Genomic DNA, 25,027 nt, shown 5'->3' on the forward strand with positions numbered 1-25,027 from the left:
AACACTATAGAATTAGGTCTAGGCTGTGGTTCTGGTTGGTATGCCTCTGTTTTAAATTTCATCTCACATCTGTTTAGCATCAAGATTTCCAGCTTTCCAAGGCTGGCCAGAAACTTAAAGCAAGCGTCTAAACCAATTGTTAGAGGAAAAGATACAGCAGTGGTAACGATGATCCTAAATGAATCCTTTGTGTGATATCTTTGTTTTCTTGTTTACTGCAATGAAAATAATTCTGACTTACCGGAACTATGCATTTGCATTCCTTCCACATATGAGACAATCAGTTTCTGAATCATTGGGCTTCTAAAATTCTGTGGGTAGGGGCTAGTGTTGTGCAGTGGGTTAAGCCACCACCTGCAATGCCAGCATCCCATACTTGTTTTCTTTCTGTAATCCAGAGGTTGAAAAACAACCACCACTCCGAAGGCATGAGTCGTATGAAAGCAGTTTCACTTTATTTAACACTCTCAGGAGAAAAAGCAGATGAGTATATACGGTACCTAAAGAGAAAAACTCTGTCAAATTTTAAATGGAATGGTGGAATAAATTCCATGACAAAAGTGAAACAAACAATCGACCTGTGTCCCCAACACACTGGAGCCTGGCCTTGCTTCCTACTTGGGACAGACAGCAGGAGCTCAGGAGAAGCCTGGAGCCATACCCCCTGTGCAGGCCTGTGCAGGCTTGGTCTTTGTTTTCTGACTGGACAATCAGAACTGATGCATGCCATTGAATTCTGAGTTTATAAAAAGGGTGCTCAGTGCTGCTGTTTCCCTTTTCTCTTCTTGGTGTCCAGCGATGTGGAATTCTTCATTGGAACATGTGCTAAGCCCTGGCACTAAGAATAAGGAGGTGAACAGCCGAAAACAACACTGCAGGATGGGTCAGGCTGCTGGTGTCGGGGAGTGGCAGTGGACTCAACAGGACCCTCAGGTTTGACCATCCTCACCTGGTGAGTCTTCTTGAAATGTTTGTGCGTATCATATGCTGTTCGGATGCAGGCAGGAGACACATGGGCCTTCAGGATCCAGGGGGAAAAATGAAAAAATTGTGTATTATATTGTATGTTATAAATTGAATATTATATATTATTATATATTTTATTATATATTATATATTTTATTACATATTGTGAATTTCATATCATATGTTCTAAATAGATTTTAAATTGTATATTGTAAAACATCTATGTGCTTGGAGGTATCATGTACAGTTCCAGGAGGTGTGAGCCTGCCTGGCTGAATTCTGATGCCAGGATGGGTGAACCAGCAGGTGAGTCATCTTCTTTTGGGTGGGCAATTAAGATGCCCAGTGACTGTGTTAATTTCCAGGTCTCTTGCTTTATTTTCTGGGTTTATAGTTCTACTTAGTGTATAGGAGCTGAGAAAATGGATCTGGTCCTCCAGAAAGGAAGTTTCTGCTCTCAGGATTTGCTTCCTGTTTTTCCTAATTTGCTAAGATAGTTTATCACAGTTGGCATTGAAGGTTCTGCCACACAGCAGTGATAGCATTGAGTGGTAAACCCAAAAAGATGGTTGTATATTGTTGTCATTGCCCCACTGAAATCTGATGCTATCCAGTGTTTCCCTAATTTTATGAAAAAGTTCCTGAGGAATACATTGTTATATTGTGTTAATGAATGTGGTTATGTGGGGAGACATATCATGTAAAATTTACATGTCCCAGTCATATTATTGCATTAACTAGGAATATGGGGACTCTGTTTATCATCAGAAGCACCTAGATCAGAGGATGGCACCGAAATTTGTAGAAGTCAGCATTACTTCCTAAGTATATTTGTTGCAGTTATAAAACTATAAGGTTCTGAATACTGAATACAGGTTCTTTTTACTTCTGAATTAGATTTTGAAATATGAAATATTGAAATCATTTGGATTATGATATGTTTAGAGCATTTTTAGTTCTGAGAAGGCTGGGGCATTGTTTCTGCGTAGTATCTACAATGGTTGCCATATAGTTGGTTCTAAAACTTTGGTTGATGAAATGAAATCCCTATTTGTTCTTGTGTTTTAAACAACACAGAATTTCAAAATCCGTAGGTATTGTGTTTTGTGGTTTGGTTCTTACAGTATGTGGTGAATTAAGTCTCCCTTCCTTCTGGCTAGCAGTTACTCGTGTTGACACCGAAGGATCATTCCTTGAACCTCATCTAATGAGATGCTACCAGTGACTACTCAGAAACCACCCTTTGGGGCAAGCCCTCATGGATGTTCCAGTTTCCTCATTATCCACTCTTGCTGATCCTGTTGGTCCTGATTGTTCAGATCCAGAAGTTGAAATGACCCCATGTTACGTCTAACTGTTTGTTCACACTGTTCTTCCCATCCTAGACAGCCTTATCTCTGTACTGTGTTTCAGGAAGGTCTTGGCTTTTTCTCCCATCATTAGCTAGACCTGTTTATATTGACCATGGTTTTCTCCTTTTGGCAATTTTAAAACTTGATTCCTTGGTTCGATAATTCCTTTCCCTCACACACAACACACCAAGAAAAATCTGTTCTTTTGTTTTCTCATGCTCCCATCCACAGATGTTCTCTGATAACAATCACCTGGCATCTCAAAGGCTGGCTGGTCCCTACACCCTTCTCGAAGCCACACAAATATGTGATGCTTTTTGCTTTTATGTCTCAATTCTGTCACCTTTTCTACACCTCTGCTCCTGTGACCACCATTAAACTTTAGCATCTCCCACAAAAATCCTTGGTTAGCAATTTCTAGTGCACTACAAATAAGAAGTTAAAATATAGATGCTTTCTGGGGAAATTCCAAAATTAGAATGGTTTATGCCAGACATCTTAAGATGCTTTTCCTCTGTTTAACTAAAGTCAGATCTTTGAGGGAAAACTAGATGGAGAGTTTGCTACAAACAATGCCTTTGCTTCACCTTTATACAGTTTTGTTTGTGAGTTTTGTAGGCCTCAAAAATTATGAATGGGAAAACTAAAACTGTGACTTGCAGTTCGATATTGGAAATATTTTGAAGCTTTCCACTGAAGTGCTGTAGTGAGAGAACAGGCATGGAGTCCAGGAAATCCTTCAGTGACTTGCTATATGTGTAGTTTTCAGAGTGCAGCTTTCAAAGACATTTAAATTTTGTAAACAGTTTCTTACATATGATGTTAAATTTCAAATTGCTTCTTCAACAAACATTGAGCTTTATGTGATTGGTAACAATCTTCTACACTAATGAATCTCCTTGCTTGATTTCCCCCTTGATTACTGTGGAAGATGACATGTGAGTGCCAAACGGGGAAAGAAAGGTTGTTTTGAAGATTTATTTATCTATTTGAAAGGCAGAGCTACACAGAGTAGGGGCAGAGAGAGAGAGAGAGAGAGAGAAATAGAGAGGTCTTCAATCTGCTGGTTCACTCCCCATAAGGCCGCAGTGGCCAGAGCTGAGCTGATATGTAGCCAGGAGCCCAGAGCTTCTTCTGGGTCTCTCACGTGGGTGCAGGGGCCCAAGCACTTGGGACATCTTCCATTTTTCCTAGGCCATATCACAGAGCTGGGTCAGAAGTGGAGCAGTGGGCACTCAAACCAGCACTCTTATGAGATGCCAGCACTGCAGGCAGAAGCTTTTCCTGCTCTGCCACAGTGCCGTCCCCAAGAAATATTCTTGTGGTAGACTAATGTTCATGGTGCATAGCCCTCTGCTCTGTGCAGGTAGAATTTGAGTAATTCTTGGCAGACCCCTGTATTTTGAGGTACATAGAGATAACATGATAAATGTAATGGGATCCACAGTTTTCCAGTAAAATATCTCATGATATCTGCTGGGGTCCTGCCATTTATGAAAATGGGCTGTAAAGCAACCTGAACAGTGAATACATTGCCACCTATTGATCCAGTGAAACAAGTCCAGAGGGAGCACCTCTAACCCTGGCAGAGGCTACACCCCTGGTGACTAAGATGCTGTAGATCTGTGCTGCTACTCATTCCACGAAGAAGGCCCTGCCATACTGCTGTGAGCATCCTGGTTTAATATTTTGGTATTGTCATGTTTTGGTTTGTTCTTCAACTTAAATACACGGAATCTCCATTTGGTTTGTATATTTCATCTTGCAGTTTTCACAGCTAAATTTCTTTTTATAAATAATTTTTATTTATATAAAGGTGAACAGATATCATGTATTTCATATACAGAGATTGAGGAGTGTGGTGATACTTCCCACCTTCCCCTCCTCCCCCCAGCATCCTGCCCTCCTTCTTCCTTCCTTTCTTGTGATTATAAAATGAACTGAAAGAATATCATTGTGAAAATTAAAGTGTAAATTCTAAACCTTGACAGAACTAACTCCATAATGTGTAGCTCCTAGTAGGAACTGAAAATGCAGATTGTGTTGTTTAAAAATTGTCCTGCATTTAAATGTGGAAACCCTAGGAATTTAGATTGAGTTTAGGTGATACACTACCATGGTGCCTCCCCAAGCATGTGTTCTGTAAACATAATGTGCCCACAACCAAGTATTGCTTTGAACCAAGGGCCATAGTGGTCACCTGTGATGGGAAATGGAAGGCTTTTTAGGGCAGTGAACCTGAGGACTGTGACCAAGACCTGTCCCAGTGAGTCAGTGAGAGCTCAGACTGTGCACTGGCCCCATCTTCCTATCAGACTTCATTTACGAAGCACAAATTCAAGTTAAATTCAGTAAGAATTTCGACAGCAGGGAGTATGCTCTTTAGAGTTTGGTACAGTTTCAGTGTCACTGGTCATATCCTGATGAAGCAGGCCCTGCATTTTCAGTTCCATGGTTTAGTTGGGCTAATTCTCAACTTGCCTGTAATATGTAACTGTTACATGGACATAGGAATGTACACCCATCGGTGGGAGAATAGCATGTAGTAATTTATAATTCTCATTTCACTTTTCACTTTCCTGGTTTCTTTCAGATACACTTCCTTTCATTTTCTATTTCTGAGTTTTCATTTTGAGGGAGGTGAGATGACAGTGTAATATGTTACTTGGATATTGTCATAAGTATTCTTTTGATAGAATTCTTGAATCTGTATTTTCAAGATATAAACCGCGTGAATTTTAGTTCAGTCAAGTTCATGAATTTTTTTAAGATGTAATTATTTGAAAGTCAGAGTTACACAGAGAGAGAAGGAGAAGCGGAAAGAGAGAGGTATTTCATCTGCTGGATCACTCCCCAGTTGGCCGCAATGGCCAGCACTGTGCTGCTCTGAAGCCAGGAGCCAGGAGCTTCTTCCAGGTCTCCCATATGGGAGCAAGGGCCCAAGGACTTGGGCCATCCTTTACTGATTTCCCTGGCCATAGCAGAGAGCTGGATCGGAAGTGGAGCAGCCGGAACTTGAACCAGTGCCCATGTGGGTTGCTGGCACTGCATTTGGTGGCCTCACCTGCTACGCCACAGTGCCAGCCCCAATCATGAATGTTTTAAAAATCATTTCTGGGCTGGTGCCGCGGCTCAATAGGCTAATCCTCCACCTTGTGGCACCGGCACACTGGGTTCTAGTCCGGTTGGGGTGCTGGATTCTGTCCCGGTTGCCCCTCTTCCATGCCAGCTCTCTGCTGTGGTCAGGGAGTGCAGTGGAGGATGGTCCAAGTGCTTGGGCCCTGCACCCCATGGGAGACTAGGAGAAGCACCTGGCTCCTGCCTTGGGATCAGCGCGGTACACCGGCCACAGCACACCGGCCGAGGCGGCCATTGGAGGGTGAACCAACGGCAAAGGAAGACATTTCTCTCTGTCTCTCTCTCTCTCACTGTCCACTCTGCCTGTCAAAAAAATCATTTCTGTCCCATGAAGCCTACCAAAACCCCACAATATTAACCTAAGTTACTTAATTTTATTTACATCTTTAGAATAGGAACCTATTTTTGCATGTTTTATTTTTCCAGCCTTATTACAGTATAACTGAGAAATAAAAATTGTATATATTCAAGGCACGTAATGTGCGTTTTGATATGAGTCTGATCTTCATAATGCATTTTCACACGAACCTTGCAACTCTCCTGGTACTTACAGTACAGTATGAAAGGATTAGTACAGTGAAGCTATTTAACAAATTTATCACTCTTAGAGTGTTTTTACATTATTTAATTTATTTATTTATGTATTTTTCCAGAAAGCTTTTATTTTAGGTATACATACTTCGTGCATTCAATCAATATAGCTTTAACTGCATAGTCATTCTTCCTACGATACCTGCCTTCTCGTTTACACTCCTATCCTTTTTATAATGTTTTTTAAGAATATTGACCTAGGAAATTACAAGTACAGAATATAGTGTGAACTGGTTACCCAGTGATTACATTAGATTTTCAAAATCTTATCTCATAATTGTAAATTTGATTTTTTAATGATTTATTTGAAACTCAAGGGCTGGCACAGTGGCTCGCTTGGTTAATCCTCCTCCTGTAGTGCCGGCATCCCATATGGGCGCCAGGTTCTAGTTCTGGTTGCTCCTCTTCCAGTGCAGTTCTCTGCTGTGACCTGAGATGGCAGTGGAGATTGGCCCAAGTGCTTGGGCCCCTGCACTCGCATGGGAGACCAGGAGGAAGCATCTGGCTCCTGGCTTCGGATCAGCGCAGCCATAGGGGCCTTTTGGGGAGTGAACCAACAGAAAGACCTTTGTCTCTGTCTCTCTCTCACTGTCAGTAACTTTACCTGTCAAATTAAAAAAAAAGAAAGGCAGGAAACAGAGAAAGTGTAAGACAGAGACAGAGTGAGAGAGAGGGTGAGGGATATCTCATCTCATGCATTATTTCACTCCTCAAATGTCCTCATTGGCAGGGCTGGGCCCCAAGTCTCCCACTTTGGCACAAGGGCCCAATTCATGGGGTCATCTTCTAGTGCTTTCCCATAGCAGGGAGGTAAATGGGAAGTGGAGCAGCTGGGACTCGGTCTGGTGCCCAAAGGAGATGGTGGCAGTCCAGGTGGAGGCTCATGCTTTTACACCCCAGCTCCAGCACCATAAGCATATATTTGTATCTTTTGACTAACATCTCTTCATTTTCCTGCTCCCAGTTCATCACAAACACCATCCTGCTTTCTGACTGTGTTAGTTTGACTTTTGTATATTCCACATGTAAGTGTGCTCATGTAGTATTTCTTATTTCTGTGTCTTGTTTCACTCCTTGTAATGTCCTATAGTTCCATATTTTGGATCCATCTTGTGACAAGTAGTAGTATTTCCTTTCTTTTTAAGGGTTGGCGAGGATTCCACAGTGTGTGTATCCCATTTTTCCTTATGGCTCCGTCAACAAACATTTGGGTTATTTCCATATCGTGGAATTATGAATGATGCTGAAGTGAATGTGGGGGTGCAGACAGTTCTTTGAGATGGTGATTTTCTTTTGGATTCATGGCTAATAAAGGTTGTTCCTTTTTTAATTTTCTTGGAGGAACTTCCATATTGCTTTTCCTAATGGATGGTACAATTTACATTCCCTCCAATACTGTATGTTCTGTTTTCCTTTGTCCTTTTTTAATTCTATTCTTTGCTTCTTAGTGTATGCATTCCTTGTATTACTCCCTTGATCACACATATGGTTTGCTAATATTTTCTCCTATTCATTGGTTTGTCTTTTCATTTCATTGATCTTTGCTTTATTGCTTTACTAGTTTGTTGTAGTTTCATTTCCTTTTATTTGCTTTTGCTCTCTGTGTTTAATTGTTAACACATAAGCGACCACTCTTGAGGCTAATGTCAAGGAATTTTCTATTTTATAAGTTGTAAGTGTTCAGATCTTCTGTGTGGACTTTCAGTTCATTTTGAGTTGATTTTAATATGTGGTGTAACAATGATCCAGTTTCAGTTTGGGGCATGTGGTTATCCAGGTTGCTTCTGCCTCAGATGTGGGCCTTTATGTCCAGTGACTGCATGTTTGGTAACCCTGGTGGGCCAGGGTCCCCAGTGTCTTCATTTGGATCCATTAAACCAGATGCTGTGGCTGGAGTTGAGCAGGAGCTTGGCATGTGTGGTGATTGGGGAGTAGGAGACCATGCAGTAATGGGGTTAAGACAGGGGACTGTGGCCTCCTGCTCTGGAAGCCAGGGCCATTTGAGGGTATGTCAGAAAGTTTTTTGAAGGGTAGACATTTGGCAATAGTGGGAAAGACAATGCTCAGGATACCAATGGCAGCCAGTGATGGCTTAAGTAGTTGGATTCTTGCTACCACATTGGAGACCATCTCCCAGCTTCAGCCTGGGTCAGATCAGCCCTGAGTATTTTGGGCACTTGGGTAATGAACTAATAGATGGGTGGTGTCTTTATCTTTCTCTCTCTCTCTCTCCACCTCCCCCTTATTGATTGAAACCAATTGCAATATTAAAACTAGGTAGAAAATATGGACACAGATTTAGCATTAGATTATTGAGTAATTTCCTAGAATCATACAGGTGGATGTTTGTAGCTCACAGTAATCCAATTATATCTGTTATTAGAAAATGAAATAAAGGTTAGCTCAAGGCTCTATCCATAAAATAATGTCAAAAGATTAATGTAGATTTGATCATTACAAATTTTATATGAGTACTGAAATGTCACACTAGCCCATAAATATGTACAACTCCTCTTGATAAAATGTAAGTAAAAATAGCAACATGTTACTTGGTGTATGAAGTTAGGGGGTTTAAATGATTAATGTCACAACTAATATTATGGTATTTGAAAATCGTTAATTAAGACAAGCAAAACCAGAGCCTGTAAATAACTGAACTGTTCTTTCTTGTCATGCTCAGTTGAAAGGCTACAATGCTGTGTTTTAAGTTGGTGATGGATATTTATTTTAGATTGTTTCCTTTAATTAAGAAAATTGGAAGTGTGTTTTCATGTGTATGTGAAATTGAATAGTATCAGAGCAATACAATGAATCCGAGATAAGCTGTTTTTCATATTTGGGATTTTACTAGTTTGTGAGAATCACTACAGCGGCATTTCAATTTGCACACTATCGTTAACGAACCAAAAATTTAAAAAGTGAGGGCTTCCAAATGGTAGAGTTAGAAACGTGCCAGGGGATTCCAATTCAATCCCATCAAAGTGGCATGTACCAATGCCATCTGACTAGTCCAAATGATCAATTTCAGTTCACAGTTGACCATGATAGGTCTAAGGGTCAAAGGGATCACATAAACAAGACTAGTGTCTACTAATACTAACTGATAGAATTAAAAAGGGAGAGAAGGATCCAACATGGGAAGCGGGATACACAGCAGACTCCTAGAAAGGCAGATGTACTAAACAGCACTCTGGCCTCAGAATCAGCCCTTGAGGCATTTGGATCTCGCTGAAGAGCCCATGAGAGCATTGTAGGCATGAAAAGCCAAGACACTCTGGCAAAACAAAACAAAACAAATGAAAGATTTCTGTGAGTGAGATACCAGTGGAAAGAACAGGCCATCAAAGAAGGAGGTGCCTTTCTCTGAAGGGAGGAGGGAACTTCCACTTTGACTATGGCCTTGTCTAAAGAAGATCAGAGTTGGCGAACTCAAAAGGCTTTCATAGCCTTCTCAAGTCATGACAAGAGCGTAGAGTGATTACTGAAGCCATAAACAAGAGTGTCAATTTGTTAAGTCAACAACAGGAGTCACTGTGCACTTAACTCCTCATGTAGGATCTCTGTCCTTAATGTGTTGTATAATGTGAATTAATGCTATAACTAGTACTCAAACAGTATTTTACACTTTGTGTTTCTGAGTGGGTGCAAACTGCTGAAATCTTTACTTAATATATACTAAATTGATCTTTTGTATATAAAGAGAATTGGAAATGAATCTTGATGTGAATGGAATGGGAGAGGAAGTGGGAGATTAGAGGGTTGCGGGTGGGAAGGAAGTTATGAGGGGGAACCATTATAATCCATAAATTGTACGTTGGAGATTTACATTTATTAAATAAAAGTAAATAAATAAATAAATAGGTAATGAAAATGCAAAAAAAATAAAAAGTGAGGGCTTGTAATTCTTTTTAAATCTTTTATTTTTTAAATAGTGTATTTTTAAATTTACCTCTTAAGAGCTTTATAATCATTCGAGTTCAGCTAGTAAGGAAGAATCTAGGTAAGGGCAATAAAAATAATCAAACACTAAAAGTCCTCTCTTTATGATCACTTATGAACTTAAACTGATCATTTTAACTAGTAAGATGGCATTAAGTATCAAAGGGATTCCATAAATAAGACCAAGTGTCTGCTGATAATAATAGATAAAATTAAAAAGGAGAGAATGGCCGGCACCATGGCTCAATAGGCTAATCCTCTGCCTGCAGCGCTGGCACACCGGGCTCTAGACCTGGTCAGGGCGCTGGATTCTGTCCCGGTTGCCCCTTTTCCAGGCCAGCTCTCTGCTGTGGCCCAGTAGTGCAGTGGAGGATGGCCCAAATGCTTGGGCCATACACCTGCATGGGACACCAGGAGAAGCACCTGGCTCCTGGCTTTGGATCAACGTGGTGCACTGGCTGCAGCATGGCAGGCATTGGAGGGTGAACCAACGGCAAAGGAAGACCTTTCTCTCTATCTCTCTGTCTCACTGTCCACTCTGCCTGTCAAAGAAAAAAAAGGAGAGAATGATCCAACATGAGAAGCAGGCCACGCAGCAGACTTATAGAATGACAAATACCCTATACAGCACTCTGGCCTCAGAATCAGCCTTTAAGGCATTTGGATCTGGCTAAAAAGCCCATGAGAGCACTTCAAGCATGGAAAGCCAAGACACTATGGAAAAAAATCACCCACATGAAAGGTCTCTGAGAGTGAGATCCCAGGGGAAAGTAAGGGCCGCCAAAGAGATTAGTACCTTTCTCTGAAGGGAGGAGGGAATTTCCACTTTGATTATGGCCTTTTCTAAATAATGTTGGAATTTGTGGACTCAAGGAGCTTCCATAGCCTTGGCAGCTCAAGACCAAGAGCCTAGGGTGATCATTGATGTCAAATATAAGAATGTCAGTTGTTAAATCAACAACAGGTGTCACTGTGCACTTGCTTCCCATGTAGGACCTCTGTCCTTCATGTGTTGTACTATGAGAATTAATGGTAAAAGTGGTCTTCAAATAGTACTTTAAACTTTGTGTTTCAGTGTGGGTGAAGTCTGTTGAAATCTTTACATAGTATAGAATTGATCTTCTGTATATAATTAAAAATGAATCTCAATGAAGAATGGGATGGAAGAGGGAGTAGGAGTTGGGATGGTTTGTGGGTGGGAGAGCGGGTATGGGGGGAAGAACTGCTATAATCTGAAAGTTGTACTTACGAGATTTATGTTTATTAAATCAAAGGTTTCTATAAAAATGTCTACTATACTCATACACAGTAAATTTTAAAATGATCATTCTTAAGAATTTGAAAAAGATACAAAACAAAGTTTAACAAAACCACATTTGCAGCAATAGTGATACACATAAGCATTAGTTTCTTTTCTGATTTTCTTTTATTTTTGTCTAATTGTTTAAAAGAAAATTTTAGCTCCCATGTATAAAGGAGAACATCTAATATTTGTCTTTCTGTGTCAGGATAGTTTCAGTGAGCATGAAGTCTTCCAGTTGCAATGATTTTGATACTAATAACAGGATTTCATTTTTTTTTTTAGTACGGTAATATTCAGTTCTACATGTATGCATCCAATTTTGCCAGCAACACTTGCTGAATAGATTATACTTTTTTCCCAGTGTATAGTCTGGGCATTTTCATGAAAAATCAATTGGCTCTACCTGTTTGTATTACTTAATTAATTAATTTCCACTGTCATGCTGTTTGATTGTTATAGCTTTGTAGTAAGCTTTGAAGTCAGGTATTCTGATGCCTCCAAGTTGATTTTTTTTTTATTTTGCTCAGGATCATTTTGGCTATTCTTGATATTTTGTGATTTTTTAGGGAATTTAGGATTATTTTATCATTCCGTAAAAAATCTCATTGGTGTTTGATAGGAATTTCATTTATTTTGTAGGTTGCTTTAAGTAATATAGGCATTTTAATTATACTAATTCTTCCAATCCATGAGCAAGTGATATTTTTCCATTTTGAGAGTCCTTGATGATTTATTTCTTCAGCATTTTAGAATTTTCATTGTAGATATCTTTCACTTAATTGGTTGCATTTATTCCTAAATATTTTATTTTTGTCTCTATTGTGTATGGGATTAATTTTTAGATTTCATTTTTGGCAAGCTGGTTATTAGAATATAAAAAAGCTACTGTTTCTGTATGTTGATTTGTAACCTGTAATGTCACTGAATTGGCTTTTCATCTTGAACCATTTTTTGGTGGAGTGTTTAGATTTCTCCATGCACAGCATTATGTATTCTACAATGTTGTTGAATTCAGTTATTGTTAACAGTTGTGTTGAGGAATATGTAATGTCATAAATATAAGAGCATGTCAAAAAGGCTTAAAGGTTACCTGTGGAAAATTTCTCTGTCATTTGCTATATGGGAATTAGAGTAGTACCTGGCAGACTTGTGGACTACCATTGCTAATGGGTGCATGCACCCACACAGCTTCCAGTGAGCTGCCTTTGTGGTCGTCCAGGGCTCATGGTCTGTTAATAGGATCTGGCTGGCCTTCAGTTGTCACCTAACATCCACCTGTGACAAGAGGAGGAGGAAAAATGGGCCTTGAACATCAGCAACTGACTTCTTGACCAAGTGGGTGTGGACCTTAGTTCCATACGAGATGAGAGCTTGCAACCTCAATATTTTGGTTTATCACTGCTTTCCATGTCCCTCCACAGACTCCCAGTGAGACAGTGAGAGTTCTTAAGGGAAGGCCTATACTCAAGGTTGTTTGCAGAGTGTTACTGGCAGCAGCATATAAGTATCATGGTCTCATGGGATCATTTCAGACATTGGCACCTCCACCTGGGTAATGCAGAGTCTTGTGTGCTGTGGGATGGTGAGTCTAGATGCACCAGATGACTGCTGGCTGCCCCTCACATGCTGCCAAGTACCACCCAGGACATGGTTAAGAAAGTTGATGCCTCATCTGCAACTGGCTCAGATGGTGAAGTGCCATATCTCAGACACCAAGGAAGTCCACACAGATGTACACACCTTGCTGTGGATGGAGACACAAAGCCTGCTCAAAGACTGGACAGGGCCACGTTGAGAAGGGCAACCTTGCTGTGTTCCTGACAGGAAGTAGTCTGTAAATCACTGGGCAACAGAGTTGGCAGCTGGCAGCTCTCACTGAACTACTTCAAGATCCTGTCCAACTTGTCTGGAAAGCACAAACAGATGGTGTCATGTTGGCATGGAGGGTGAACATAAACTGTCCCTTTTTCTACTGCAGTGGGTGTCCAGAGCATGTGAAACACCACACTACAGCAGGAGCCTCTTTGTTTCAATGGACAGTGTACAATTAAGAACAAAAGAGAGCTACTGAGGCTGTTAGGCATTCTTCAGTGAGTATGTGCAGCCAACACCCCTGAATGGCAAAGCTGCCCCTAGGACAGTCCCAAACAAGCTACGTTGGACCCAGTGGAATTATTTATCTACTTACTTAAGCATTATTCATTATGTTTCATTGAAAGACAAGAAAACAGATTTCCCATTTGCTGGATCACTCCACTTGAGTGGCAAGGGCCCAAATATCTGAGCCATCCTCTGTTGTTTCCCAGGGTATGCATGAGCAGGAACCTGGATTTGAATGTGCGACAGGTATTGATCCTAGATACTCTGTGATAGGATGCTGCCACCAAAAATGATGTTTTTAATTGCCATGCCAAATACAATGTATTCATGCCTTTATGTTCTGATTAGAATGGCAGTGTGAGATAGAGAAAGATGTTTCCATCTGTTGGCCTCACCCCTAAAGCCGGCAAACATTATGGAAGGGCTAGGCCAAAGTCAGAAGCCAAGAACTCCATCCAGTTCTCTCATATTGGTGGAAGAGACCTAAGTAACTGACCCAATGCCTGCTCTCCATCAGAGTGTACATTAGCAGGAAATCTGACAGCAGGAAGATTATACTGAAATCCAGGAGCTCTGATATGGGGCATGGGTAAACCAAATGGCATCTTAACAACTCTGTCACAGTTCCTTGGCCATTGTTATATTTTAATGATTTTTTTATTTGGAAAAAATGTTATTGAGGGAGACATAGAGATTTCATCCAACCCACTACCTCACTCTCCAAATGGTTGCAACAGCTACAGATTAGCCAAGGTGAAGCCAGGAGCAGGAACTCCATCTTCTTCTCCTACATAGGTAGCAGAGTCCTGAGATCTGACATCGCCCACTGTCTATCCATGGACATTAGGAGGAAGCTGGACTGGAAATACAGTAGTTGGGGCATGACCCAGCACTACAAAATGACATTGGAAGCATTATTATCTGAAGCCTTACCTGCTGTGCCATAGCAGAGAGCTGGATGGGAAGTGGAGCAAGTGGATCTCAAACCGGCGCCCATATGGGATGCTGGCACTTCATGCCAGGGTGTTAATCCATTGAACGATAGCACCAGCCCCACCATTTACTCTAATTTAAAGGCCAACAATGCACCTTTATGAGAGTATGGTCCTCTAGGGCTCATGGTCTGTTAACAGGATCTGGCTGGCCTTCAGTTGTCACCTAGCATCCACCTGTGACACTATGTTGAGGACATTGTTTCAACTGATAAGAGGAGGAGGAAAAATGGGCCTCAAACATCAGCACCTGAATTTTTGACCAAGTGGGTGTGGACCTTAGTTCCATACAATATGAGAGCTTGCAACCTCAAATTTCTGGTCTATATTTTGAAAAAGGAATTCAGAAAAAATCCTCAAGAAATCCACATATATCTCCTTTTCCTCAGTGATTCGGTTTCAACCAAGGAAGCCCGGCACATTTTCACTTTCTGATAACACCAATATCCTCACCTCTAGTGAATGCTAAGACCCACCTATATCACCAGTCACCCACAAGGATGCACCTTGGTCAGGCACACTTCCAAAGAAAAAGCTAAGGGCTACTCTGTGGATAGTTTTTGGTTCTGAGGGTCACATGGGTAAAGGACTTCAAATTAGCTTTGAGCTTTTAGTGACGCTACTGTTTGACTCACAGAAAGTTTGAACTACCTCCCTTAGCATCAAGAGCCACATGGGTCCTGGCCTCCAGCCACTGAGAATCTCTTGTTAAATGGAAGTGGTATTTTCAGAGCCCAAACTCACACCCTGAGGAGTCTGTGCCCTTAATGAGGATGTCAGCCACTGACACTTTGTCTATTTGGAGAGCCATCATCAGTCATCTCACATCAGATACCTCCTTCCAGATACAGGGGTAGTGTCATGTGTCTCAAGGGGCATAACTTGTGATCATCCTACTTGACATTAAGCAGTCCACCCTCACTCAAGGCCGTCTTGAAATTCACATGTCCACCAATTCTAGGGACATCACCAATTGCTAATGGACTTTGTGTGGCCTCAAACTGGACCATCCATACCCTTAAGTTGGAGTACCTCCTTTGGTGGGTCACTGTTGATATCTGTGCTACTGGCCTAACCTCCCTAACCAACTCAGCTATGTTGCTTGCCAAAATTCTACTGCCTTTTAATGTAGCAAAACTGCACTATACATTATCTACATCCTTGCTTTCATAGTGGAGCCTCCCAGGCTTGTATGATTTGGGACATCATAGGCCTATCAACTTGGATTTGTGCTTGTAGATTTCCTGTTGTATCCAAGTCAATTGTGGAAGTCTTCCAGGAATGCCCGCTGTACAGACAAAACTATCATTCCTCCTTCTCACATTGTTGCATTTGTAGTGGTGATTATTCACATGCTACCTGGCAAGTGGATTTTATTGACCTGCCATAGCAAATTGCAGGTTCTTACTGTTCTGTAAGCCTACACCAGACTTCTCTTTGCTTCTTTGTTAATGGCTGAAATTGTCACCAGATTCTAAGTACTTCATCCCTGGTGCATTAAACATGGGACCGAAAGTATCTGAAATACTTAGTTCCTGTTCATTTGGTGATTACACGGTGATGGAGTATCTAGTTCATGGGAAGGGTTTTTTTTTTTTTGAAAATTTTGAAATTAAGAATAATTGTACATACTCAGAGGCTACTGTGTGACATTTTGGTACCTGTCTGCAATGCGTCCTGATTAAAAATGGGATGATCAATATTCCCCTTTATTTGTCAGTACTTAGGATTGAAGTCTTGGAATTTCTTCTATATGTTCATTCAATACACACTCAGTTATTGTGAGCTATCCTCTCCGTTTTTCTGTGTAACATTAGAAAGTTACTCCTTGATCTAACTCTGACTTGGTACCCATCATCCAAACTCCTTGCATTTTCCCTCCATCCTCTTACATCCTTTATTAATTATTCTGTATCCTGATAGGTGTATTTTAAAGATTTATTTATTTTTATTTGAAAAGCTGAGCTAGAGAAAGAGGGAGAGACAGAGGGATATTTTTCTTCTGCTCATTCATTACCCAAATGGCTGCAACAACTACATCAGCAAATTCAAAGCCAGGAGCCAGGAGCTTTTTCTGGGTCTCCCAAAGTGGATGTAGGGGCCCAAGCACTAGAGCCATCTTCCATTGCTTTCTCAACCCATAACCAGCGAACTGGTTCAGAAGAGGAGCAGCAAGGATATGAACTGATGAGTGCCCACATGGGATTCTGGCACCACAGACAGAGCCTTAACCTACCATGCCACAGCACTGGCCCCCGATTGTTGTAGCTTGTGTTTGTGAGGGAGTGGGTACAGTATTTGTCTTTCTGTGTCTGGATTGTTTTCACTTACCTCCAGTTCCATACATCTAGCCTTAAGTGACAGGGTGTCATTCTTTTCAAATTGTTGGGTAGTATTCTATTTCATATATGTACAACAAACTGTTGACCCCTTCGTCTGATGAACTCTCAACTCATTTTGTTTGCCGAGATACTATTCCCTTGTAGTGAGACAAAAGTGCAGTCTACTTTTTCTGCATTCCTGCCCTCATAGTGGAGACTGTAGTATCAAAATGAGTTTGAACTCCTGGGCATATCTGATTTGGGGACATTTTCCTATTGTGGTACCAGAATGAGTTTCTTGTCCCAGGCATATCTGATTTGGGGACATCTTATGGCTGTCATTTTGGATTTCTGATTGTGGTTTTCCTATTCCATCCAACTCAGTTGGAAAGTCCCCCAGGAATGTCTGCTTTGCAGACAAAACTTACATCTTTCCTTTTTCTCCCATGGTGGCATTTGGAGAGGTGATTACTCTCACATGCCACCTGGCACGTGGATTTAATTGGTCTGCTGTTGCAAGAGGCAAGTGATTATTATTGTTGATAACCACACCAGAGTGCTCCCTGCTCTTTCCTTCATGGCTGAAAATGTGCTTCAAATATGGGACTATAGATAGGTGAACTACTTAGTCCCTTTCTGTGGGACATATACCCAGTGGTGGTGTTGCTGGTTGATGGTATGGTTCTGTTTTCTGAAAATTTTGACATTAACAATAATTTCACCTACCTAAGGGCTACAGTATTATGTCTTGGTGCATGTCTACAATGTGTCCTGATGAAAAATGAGATAATCAACATTTCCTTTCCTTTGTCAATATTTTATGATGGAAGACTTGGAATTTCTTGTGTATGTTCATATAATACATTCTAGGTTATTGTGAGCTAGTCTCCTCACTGTGCTGTGTAACAATAGGAATTTATTCCTTTGATCTAACTCTGATTTTGTGCCCATCATCAAAACTCCCTTCATCCCCTGCAGTGCCTGCCATCCTTTATTAATCATTATGCATTCATGTTTTTAGCTTGCTTATGTGAAGGTTTGCATGTATTATTTGTCTTTCTGTGTCTGGCTTTTTGCACTAAACACAATACCCTCCAGTTGCATACATTTTGCTGCAAAGGACAGGATTTCATTTTTAAATGGCTGAATAGTATTCCATTTAGTATATACACAGCAAATTCTTGATGTCTTCATCTGCTGATGGATACGTTGGTTGAATCCATATCTTGGCCATTGCTAACAGTGCTGCAGTAATCATGGTGGAATAGGTTTCTCTTAGATACAATGATTTCATGTCTTTTGGACATATACTGAGTATTGAGATTGTTGAGTCATATTGCAGTTCTATTCTTAGTTTTTAGAAATCTCCACGGTGTTTGCTGCAGTGGTTGTACTCATTTGGATTCCCATGCTCAGTATACAAGAGTTCTGCTTTCTGCATATCCTTGCGGGATTTTTTTTTTTTTTTACTTTTTCTTTATGATAGGCATTTTATCATTATGAGGTAATACTACTCTTTTGGGGTTTTGTTTTTTTAAAGAGTTTTTGAAATTATTTGAGAGGCAGAGTTAACAGACACAGAAGGAAGCACACAAAGGTCTTCCATACACTGGTTCACTCCCCAGATGTTTGCAATGGTGAGAGCTGAGCCCATGCAAAACCAGGAGCCAGGAGTTTCTTCCAGGTCTCCCATGTGGTTGCAGGGACCCAAGCAGTTCAGCCATCTTCCACTGCTTTCCAGGCCATATTCAGAAAGCAGGATAAGAAGAAGAGCATCTGGGACATGAACCAGTGCCCACATGGGATGCCGGCCCTGCAGGCAGAGGCTTCGCCTACTGTGCCACATTGCAAGCCCCTATTTTCATTTCTCTGATGGCTAGTAATAGTGTTTTTCATATATTTGTTGGCCATTTGTATTTTTTCTTTTGAGAATTGTCTTTTTAGGCCCCTTGTGCCCATTTCTTAACTGCATTGGATGCCTGATTTTGAGTTTGTTGAGTTCCTGATATATTCTGAATATTAATCCTTTGTTGGATAACTAGTTTGCAAGTATTTTATCCCTTTCCATTGGTTGTTTATTCACTCTATTACTGTTTTCTTTGCTGTACAGAAGCTTCAGTGTTTGATGTAGTCCCATTCATCTAGTTTTACTTTTGCTGCTTGAACTTCTGGAGTTTTAACCAAAAAGTCATTGCCTCTACCACTTTTTAAGAGATGTCTCCCTATGTTTTATTCTAGCAATTTTATATTTTCAGGTCTCAGATTTAGGTCTTTGATCCATCTGAGTTGATTTCTATGTGTGGTGAAACGTAGACATTTAATTTCATTCTTCTACATATGTATATCCGTTATTGTTAGCACCACTTATTGAAAAGACTATGGGATTCTCATCAAAAATCAGTTAGCTGTTATGTATGTATTTTGCATTTATGTATTTTTCTCTGTTTTTGTTGATCTTTGTATCCATCTTCATTCCAGTTTCATCCTATTTTATTTACTATACCTTTGTGAAATCAGGTATTGTTATGCCCCCAGCTTTGTATGTTTTTTCTTGTGTAGGATCACTTTGGCTGCTCTGGGTCTTCTGTAGTTCCATATGAATGTTTGAATTTTTTTTCTGACTGTATAAAAATGCCATTGGTATTTTGATAGGACTTGCTTTGAATCTGTATATTTCCTAAGGAATATGAACATGTTAATGTTAATCTTCTAATTCATGAACAGAGGATGTCTTTCCATTTTCATGTGTCTTTGATGATTGTCAGCTTTCCTGCCACCAACGACTGGCCAGGATGCTGACGAAGGGTTCACAGAGGAGACTGAGAAGGTTAAATGCTCTTTATTGTTACACCGGCACTAGGAGGGAAGGCCACTCAGCTGGCTCCTGCAGGCACTAGGCTTTACAGACCAGGAGCTTCTCCCAGTGGGCACTAGGCTTTTTGGACAGGGGAGGGAGGCTGAGTAATGCTCCGATTTACAAGGATCTGAGGGTCTTCTTATATACACTTGTTTAGGGTCAGCCCTGCCTATGTTCGCTCCCTTTGGGCCCCATAGTCATGGCAGCAGCGGTTACATAGTTATAACAACAATTTGCAGTTAGGCCATTTCCTCTTGCAAGCTTTGCTACAGTGCAGTTTCTTTCCCTGATAAATGATGAGTTTCATTTCATCACAAATTGATCCCTAACAGTCCTTCCTTTTCTTTTGCTTTAAATGCTCTCATAGCCCTGTAAAGCCGGTTGAGCTGTTGGGCCAAAGGGATGAACATTCTTGAGCATATCCCGGATTGATTTCCAGATTTGAGGTCTTCTTCTTCTTCTATTTCCAGTGGGCTGGGTTCCTCTCGGAAGGCCAGGTATCCCTTGGCGAAATTTTGTCCAATTGAGAAGAGGTGCTGTAAGATAGGCAAGTATACAAGGACTATACAAAATATTGCTCCTATTTTAAACCATTTCCAGGATGGAAGCCAAGAGGAAACTGTGTCATCAGAGTATTTATTTGTTCCACTGTTTTGACTTGACCTGTCTTAAATGCTGCTGTATTTTGAAGCTGTATTAGACATGTAGAGCTCTCTTAGTAATGTTAGCCTCAAGATGAGCAGTTGCATTTACCCACTCTAGCCAGGTAGAATGGTTGTGTTTGAACATATCAGCTAGTTGTGTTGCATTAGGAATGGATATATCGTTCCATGGAATGGTGGTAATGCAAACTCTTCCAATAGTTTCACACTTGAGTTCTCTTTCCAAAGCTAGTATGGTATTATCTGTTCTATTTTTACCGTGCGTGCTTCGAGCATCTGGAGCCCCATAGCATGTGTCTTAAGCAGTGCTGACTGCTCACCTAGCTGAGCCTGCTGCTCCTGAATTATCTTCAGGAGGGACTCTAAAGCATCTACCTGTGTTTGGGTAGTGCTTAGAGCCAATGCTCCAGTCACAGCGCCAGCTACCGCGGCTGCTGACACTGCTGTAGTGACAATGGCTGCTGTTACTCCAAAGTCTCTTTTTTTGCACATCAGTTTTATTGGTATAGTCAAATCAGACATATTTACTGGTACATATGTGAATGGAGTTTCCTTTACCACCACATATGGAACCAAGAATGTTATCGTTCTCTCTTGCCATTCCAGGTCCCTTATATAACAACCGATCTCCTTTTTAGAATCTAATGAGTGTGTGCATCTAGCATACAATACCTCCCCTTCGGTCCTGCATGTGCAGTTTCCTGGGTCTTCTCTTACTGGAGTTTTTACAAAATGTTTGTGGAACATTTCATATTCTGCCTGCCAAAAACAGTGTGTTGACTGATTATTACTTGGAGGTCTGCATCTAATACATCTATGCTCTGAGCCATTTTTACAAATAAAAGAGACAGAAAATTCATCTCGAATTGTTGACCATTGTATTTTATATGTCTCATTCATATACATGCTATATCCAAAGTCTGGAGTTGATAAATTGTAGGGTATGTTTGATTCATTAAGGTAGTAACTCTCATTTTCATAATAGAAGGAACACTCTACATGACTAATTCTCTCTAGATCCTTTTCTTGTCGCTCCCCTATTTGGACTCCCCTGTTTTGTTTGAAGGTCATCTACACTAAAGAGTCCTTTACAGCTACCCGGGAGCAATTGATATGCCCCTGAATCTTTGTTATAGTAAGACTGGGATCTATGTCACGGGCAAATGCAGTTTCCCATTCTGAGTAATCCATCCTCTCCTTAGTATTATTAACATATGGTTCTAAATATGAATGTTCTAATCCTAATAGGGTTAGATCTGGCCCTAAGAAAGGTATTTCTTCTGTGCACATTGTTGCTACCCACGAAGTACAGTTAGGCTTTCCCCAGTAAAATTTGTCATCTCTGCTGAGGCTATATGTCTTATATTCTAAGCATTTAATTAATGCAAATGGGATTCTGACACACAGTCTACTTAATCCTGCTTCAAACATTGTTTGTTTCAACTCATCACATGCTTCATAAATAGTTCCTTCCAGTGGGCATCCTCTCATTGTGTAAGTTAAGGGGGTATTTTTCTTAATCTCTGTAATGTCTATACATTCCATGGGTCCTACATCAGTCAAAAGGATATACTTTATTTTGTTATTAGATTTAAGGGCCCTGTGAATTTTGGTACTACACCACTGCATGTCCAATTTGTATAATTGTTGTGTGCATGACAAGTATAATTACCGCATTCTATTTCAGACCTTTTACAGTTGCTAGAGAAAAATTGTTCAATTAAATCTCTCCAAGGTCCCACCAATTCCTTAGCATGGGTTACCCAAGGAATAGTATAATTTTTAACTTTTGTCTGAATGATGGATAGAGTCTCTGTGGGCTCACATCCTGACCTTGGTATGTTTGATTCACAGGTAAAGGGTACATTTTTAATATCAGGGTGTGTATAGGCTGGTGGGTTTTCTACTAAGCCTAACACTTGTTCTTCTGTTTTTACACTGGGTAATATAATTAAGATGATAATTGTCATTATTAATCCATAAGCTCTGAGCATAGGTAGTTCAGATCTTTCCCACAATCTCATTAAGTTACCTAATACTTTAAATTGTTTAAGTGTTTGCTTACCTCCAATTAACTTACCTTTATCTGGGTCCCATCTCTTTAGTTCTTCTTTTACCTGTTGTAGATGCTCTTGTAGTCGGGCTGCTAATTCATCTTGTTGGTCCTCAGACACTCCCTCAAAAGGATTTACAAGTGGTGGATTTTCTTCCTCACTTAATTGTTTAAGTATATACTGTTCATAGTGGTCTTTTGCTTCTCTTCCTTTAATGTACATTTCTCCATTTGCTGCTGCTGTTGCCATCTCTGGAGTTCTTTAGTCCTAGCTCTGGAATATGAAATCCTTAATTCTTTCTGTAAAAAGCACAACTGACAGTGGTATCTACATTCCTTACAAACACATGAATTCTTTTGACAGGATAATTGCAGTTGATATTCCATTAGTGCCTAATTGGAAATTCCCAATTCTTGAGGTAAGACCAACACTTATATATGTCCTTATAGGCGAGAATATCCAAGGGTTCCTTTATGTGTCCATGCTTCAAAAGGAAAATCAATGGTTGTTACAATGTGTACGCTAAGGCTGCCAATCTTTGCAATGTTCCTTGAGGTGTTAAGCAGCACACCAAAAATATTCTACATATCACACCTTCTTCCAATTTTCCTGTTCTGGTCACCTTTTTCCAGTTTTTATTTTTCTTGCAATACCAGCAACTAGTTGCCCTCAAAGCAAGCCCATATATTCCAGGTACCCATTGTTGCTCTGCTGATGGTCTAACATCCCTGTCAAATTTCCCATATTTTCCATTTGCTATTATTATAGTCCTAGGATCTTTGGTTGTTAGAATAGCACTAGTCCATGGCCAATGATCATACAATTTTTCATTAAATTTCCATGGAAGATTTCGTATGGATCTTCTAATTTATAAACATATTCGGTTGTGGTCTATTCTTGTGCAGTCTCTAACTTGTGTCTTCTGGAGCTGGAACTATCCTAACATGTCATTGGGGCAAGCTAATAATCCCCTTTTCAGGTGTGTCAATCACTACTGTTCCTTCTCTCTCCAGAGGATGGCAGTGGACCCTTTCCAGTCTTTACTGTTTGGTAATCGATAAAAGCAAGAATATTTTTCTACATGTAGTTTTTGTAATGCTAGCTTTTGAGTAGAAACAGTCCACTGTTGATAATAATATCTCTCCATTGGGGTGTATCCTCCCATTCCTCCCCTTCTTTTTTTGTTAAGAGCTATTAGTACCAATTGTAATTGAGTCTCAATAGTCTGTACCTTGTCTGTAAATTTGTCCATCGTACTTTTCAATGTTTGATTGGCTCGCTCTATCATTCCCTGGGGTTGTGGGCAATATGGAGTACCAGTTGTATGGTTGATATTTAAATATTTACATAGTCCCTCAACAAAAACCAGAGAAACAGTTTGCCTTACTCACCTTTCCAATGTATCTGAGTCCATCCAAGTCATGGCACCAATGATGCTGCAGGAATTTCAAGTCCATTCTTTGTCTCACAGCAGTAAATAATCCCAACATGGATCATGAGGGTGGGGGAGCAAAAGCAAAAGTAGGTTTTCTTGAGAAAACAATACTCCTGCTAGCCAGGAGGGGGACTAAGGGAGGGGTCCAATAAGGCCTGGGTACAGGAAGTTTAATTAGGGAGTGATATTAATGGATTCATTTTCTAAACAGAATCGAATACCACGTGTCTGTATCTTCTCTCTTGGGAAATGGTCATGACCCCTAACCATGAAAAAATGTTACCTTATTGACCATCTGAAAAATGGGACAGTATATTCCCTCTCTGCCTATAATTTCTCTTACTACCTCCTCACCTTCCCTCCTCCCAGACAGGATTCCATGAATACCCCTTCATTGTTTCACTTCTCATATAAGGGCCCGTCCTCTTGGGCATTACCCAAGAGGCTACTGAGAGGCCACTTTCTACTCTGGACTCAAGGGCTTTCCTCTGGGGCTGGCCGGATACAACACATCCAGGTGAAGAATTTGATGATCCTCCTGCCAATCCCCGGGTGACCCTTGCTCTTTTTAGCCTGAGTGTCTGAGGTCCCTGCTTCCTCCTCCTCCTCTTCCTCCTCCTCCTCCTGCTGCTGTTTGCCTGGGATGCTCTGTTTCTCTGATGCTGCCTGGGAGCAGCTCCTGACTTCTAAATCATCCTCACTGCTGTTGGTGCTCAGTGTGGTGGAGAGGGAGGTCAGAGGATCCTGGCTAAGGACTGCACAGGCAGCGGGGATCCTTGTCAACATGACCAGTTGGGAACTATCTGTCCTGCAGGACTCACTGCTACTCATACTGGGAGTCCCATGGCAAGGATTCTGCCCCGATTGATCTTCTGCAAGCATCAGTGGTTGGGAGCTGAGAGAAGCACACTCACGGGCTCTGCTGTTGCAGCCTGAGTGTCCCTGGAGGCAATGGAGAATGGGGCAGCTTTGAACACTGGGGATGGCATGAGGCATGGGCTTCACTTTGTTGTGGTTCTTCTGAAGTCCTGGGGACAAGGCACTGGCTTGGAGCCTGAGTGGCAGGGAGCCTGCTTTATGGTCCAGCTGGAATCCCAGGTCCTCAAAAGACCTTAGAGCTTCAGGACCCTGAGGAGATACTAAAGGCTCCACTTCACTATGTCCACGTATTTCATGCATGATTTCATGCATGCTATAGCCCTGCTGTTGGGATTTCACCCAGTGTGGCACAGAAGACAAGGGGTCATCCGTTCTTTAAGGCACAGTTGAGAGCATAGGCCCCCTGGGAATTCCTGTATTTCCTGTTCCTGGGGGAGA

The 25,027-nt window shown here is 40.9% G+C and overlaps 1 protein-coding gene across 2 annotated transcripts in view; it reads left to right on the forward strand.

Moving 5' to 3' along the window:
* Positions 1–25,027, forward strand: part of LOC133754322 (MAP/microtubule affinity-regulating kinase 3-like) — a 134,393-nt gene that overhangs the window by 1,630 nt on the left and 107,736 nt on the right. For both annotated transcript variants that reach the window (XM_062184782.1, XM_062184781.1), the window contains exon 2: positions 797–952. The gene's annotated coding sequence lies outside the window, so the exon portion shown is untranslated. The remainder of the gene's footprint in view (positions 1–796; positions 953–25,027) is intronic.

The sequence above is a fragment of the Lepus europaeus genome (genome assembly GCF_033115175.1).
Source record: "Lepus europaeus isolate LE1 chromosome 21 unlocalized genomic scaffold, mLepTim1.pri SUPER_21_unloc_2, whole genome shotgun sequence".
Classification (NCBI taxonomy): domain Eukaryota; kingdom Metazoa; phylum Chordata; class Mammalia; order Lagomorpha; family Leporidae; genus Lepus; species Lepus europaeus.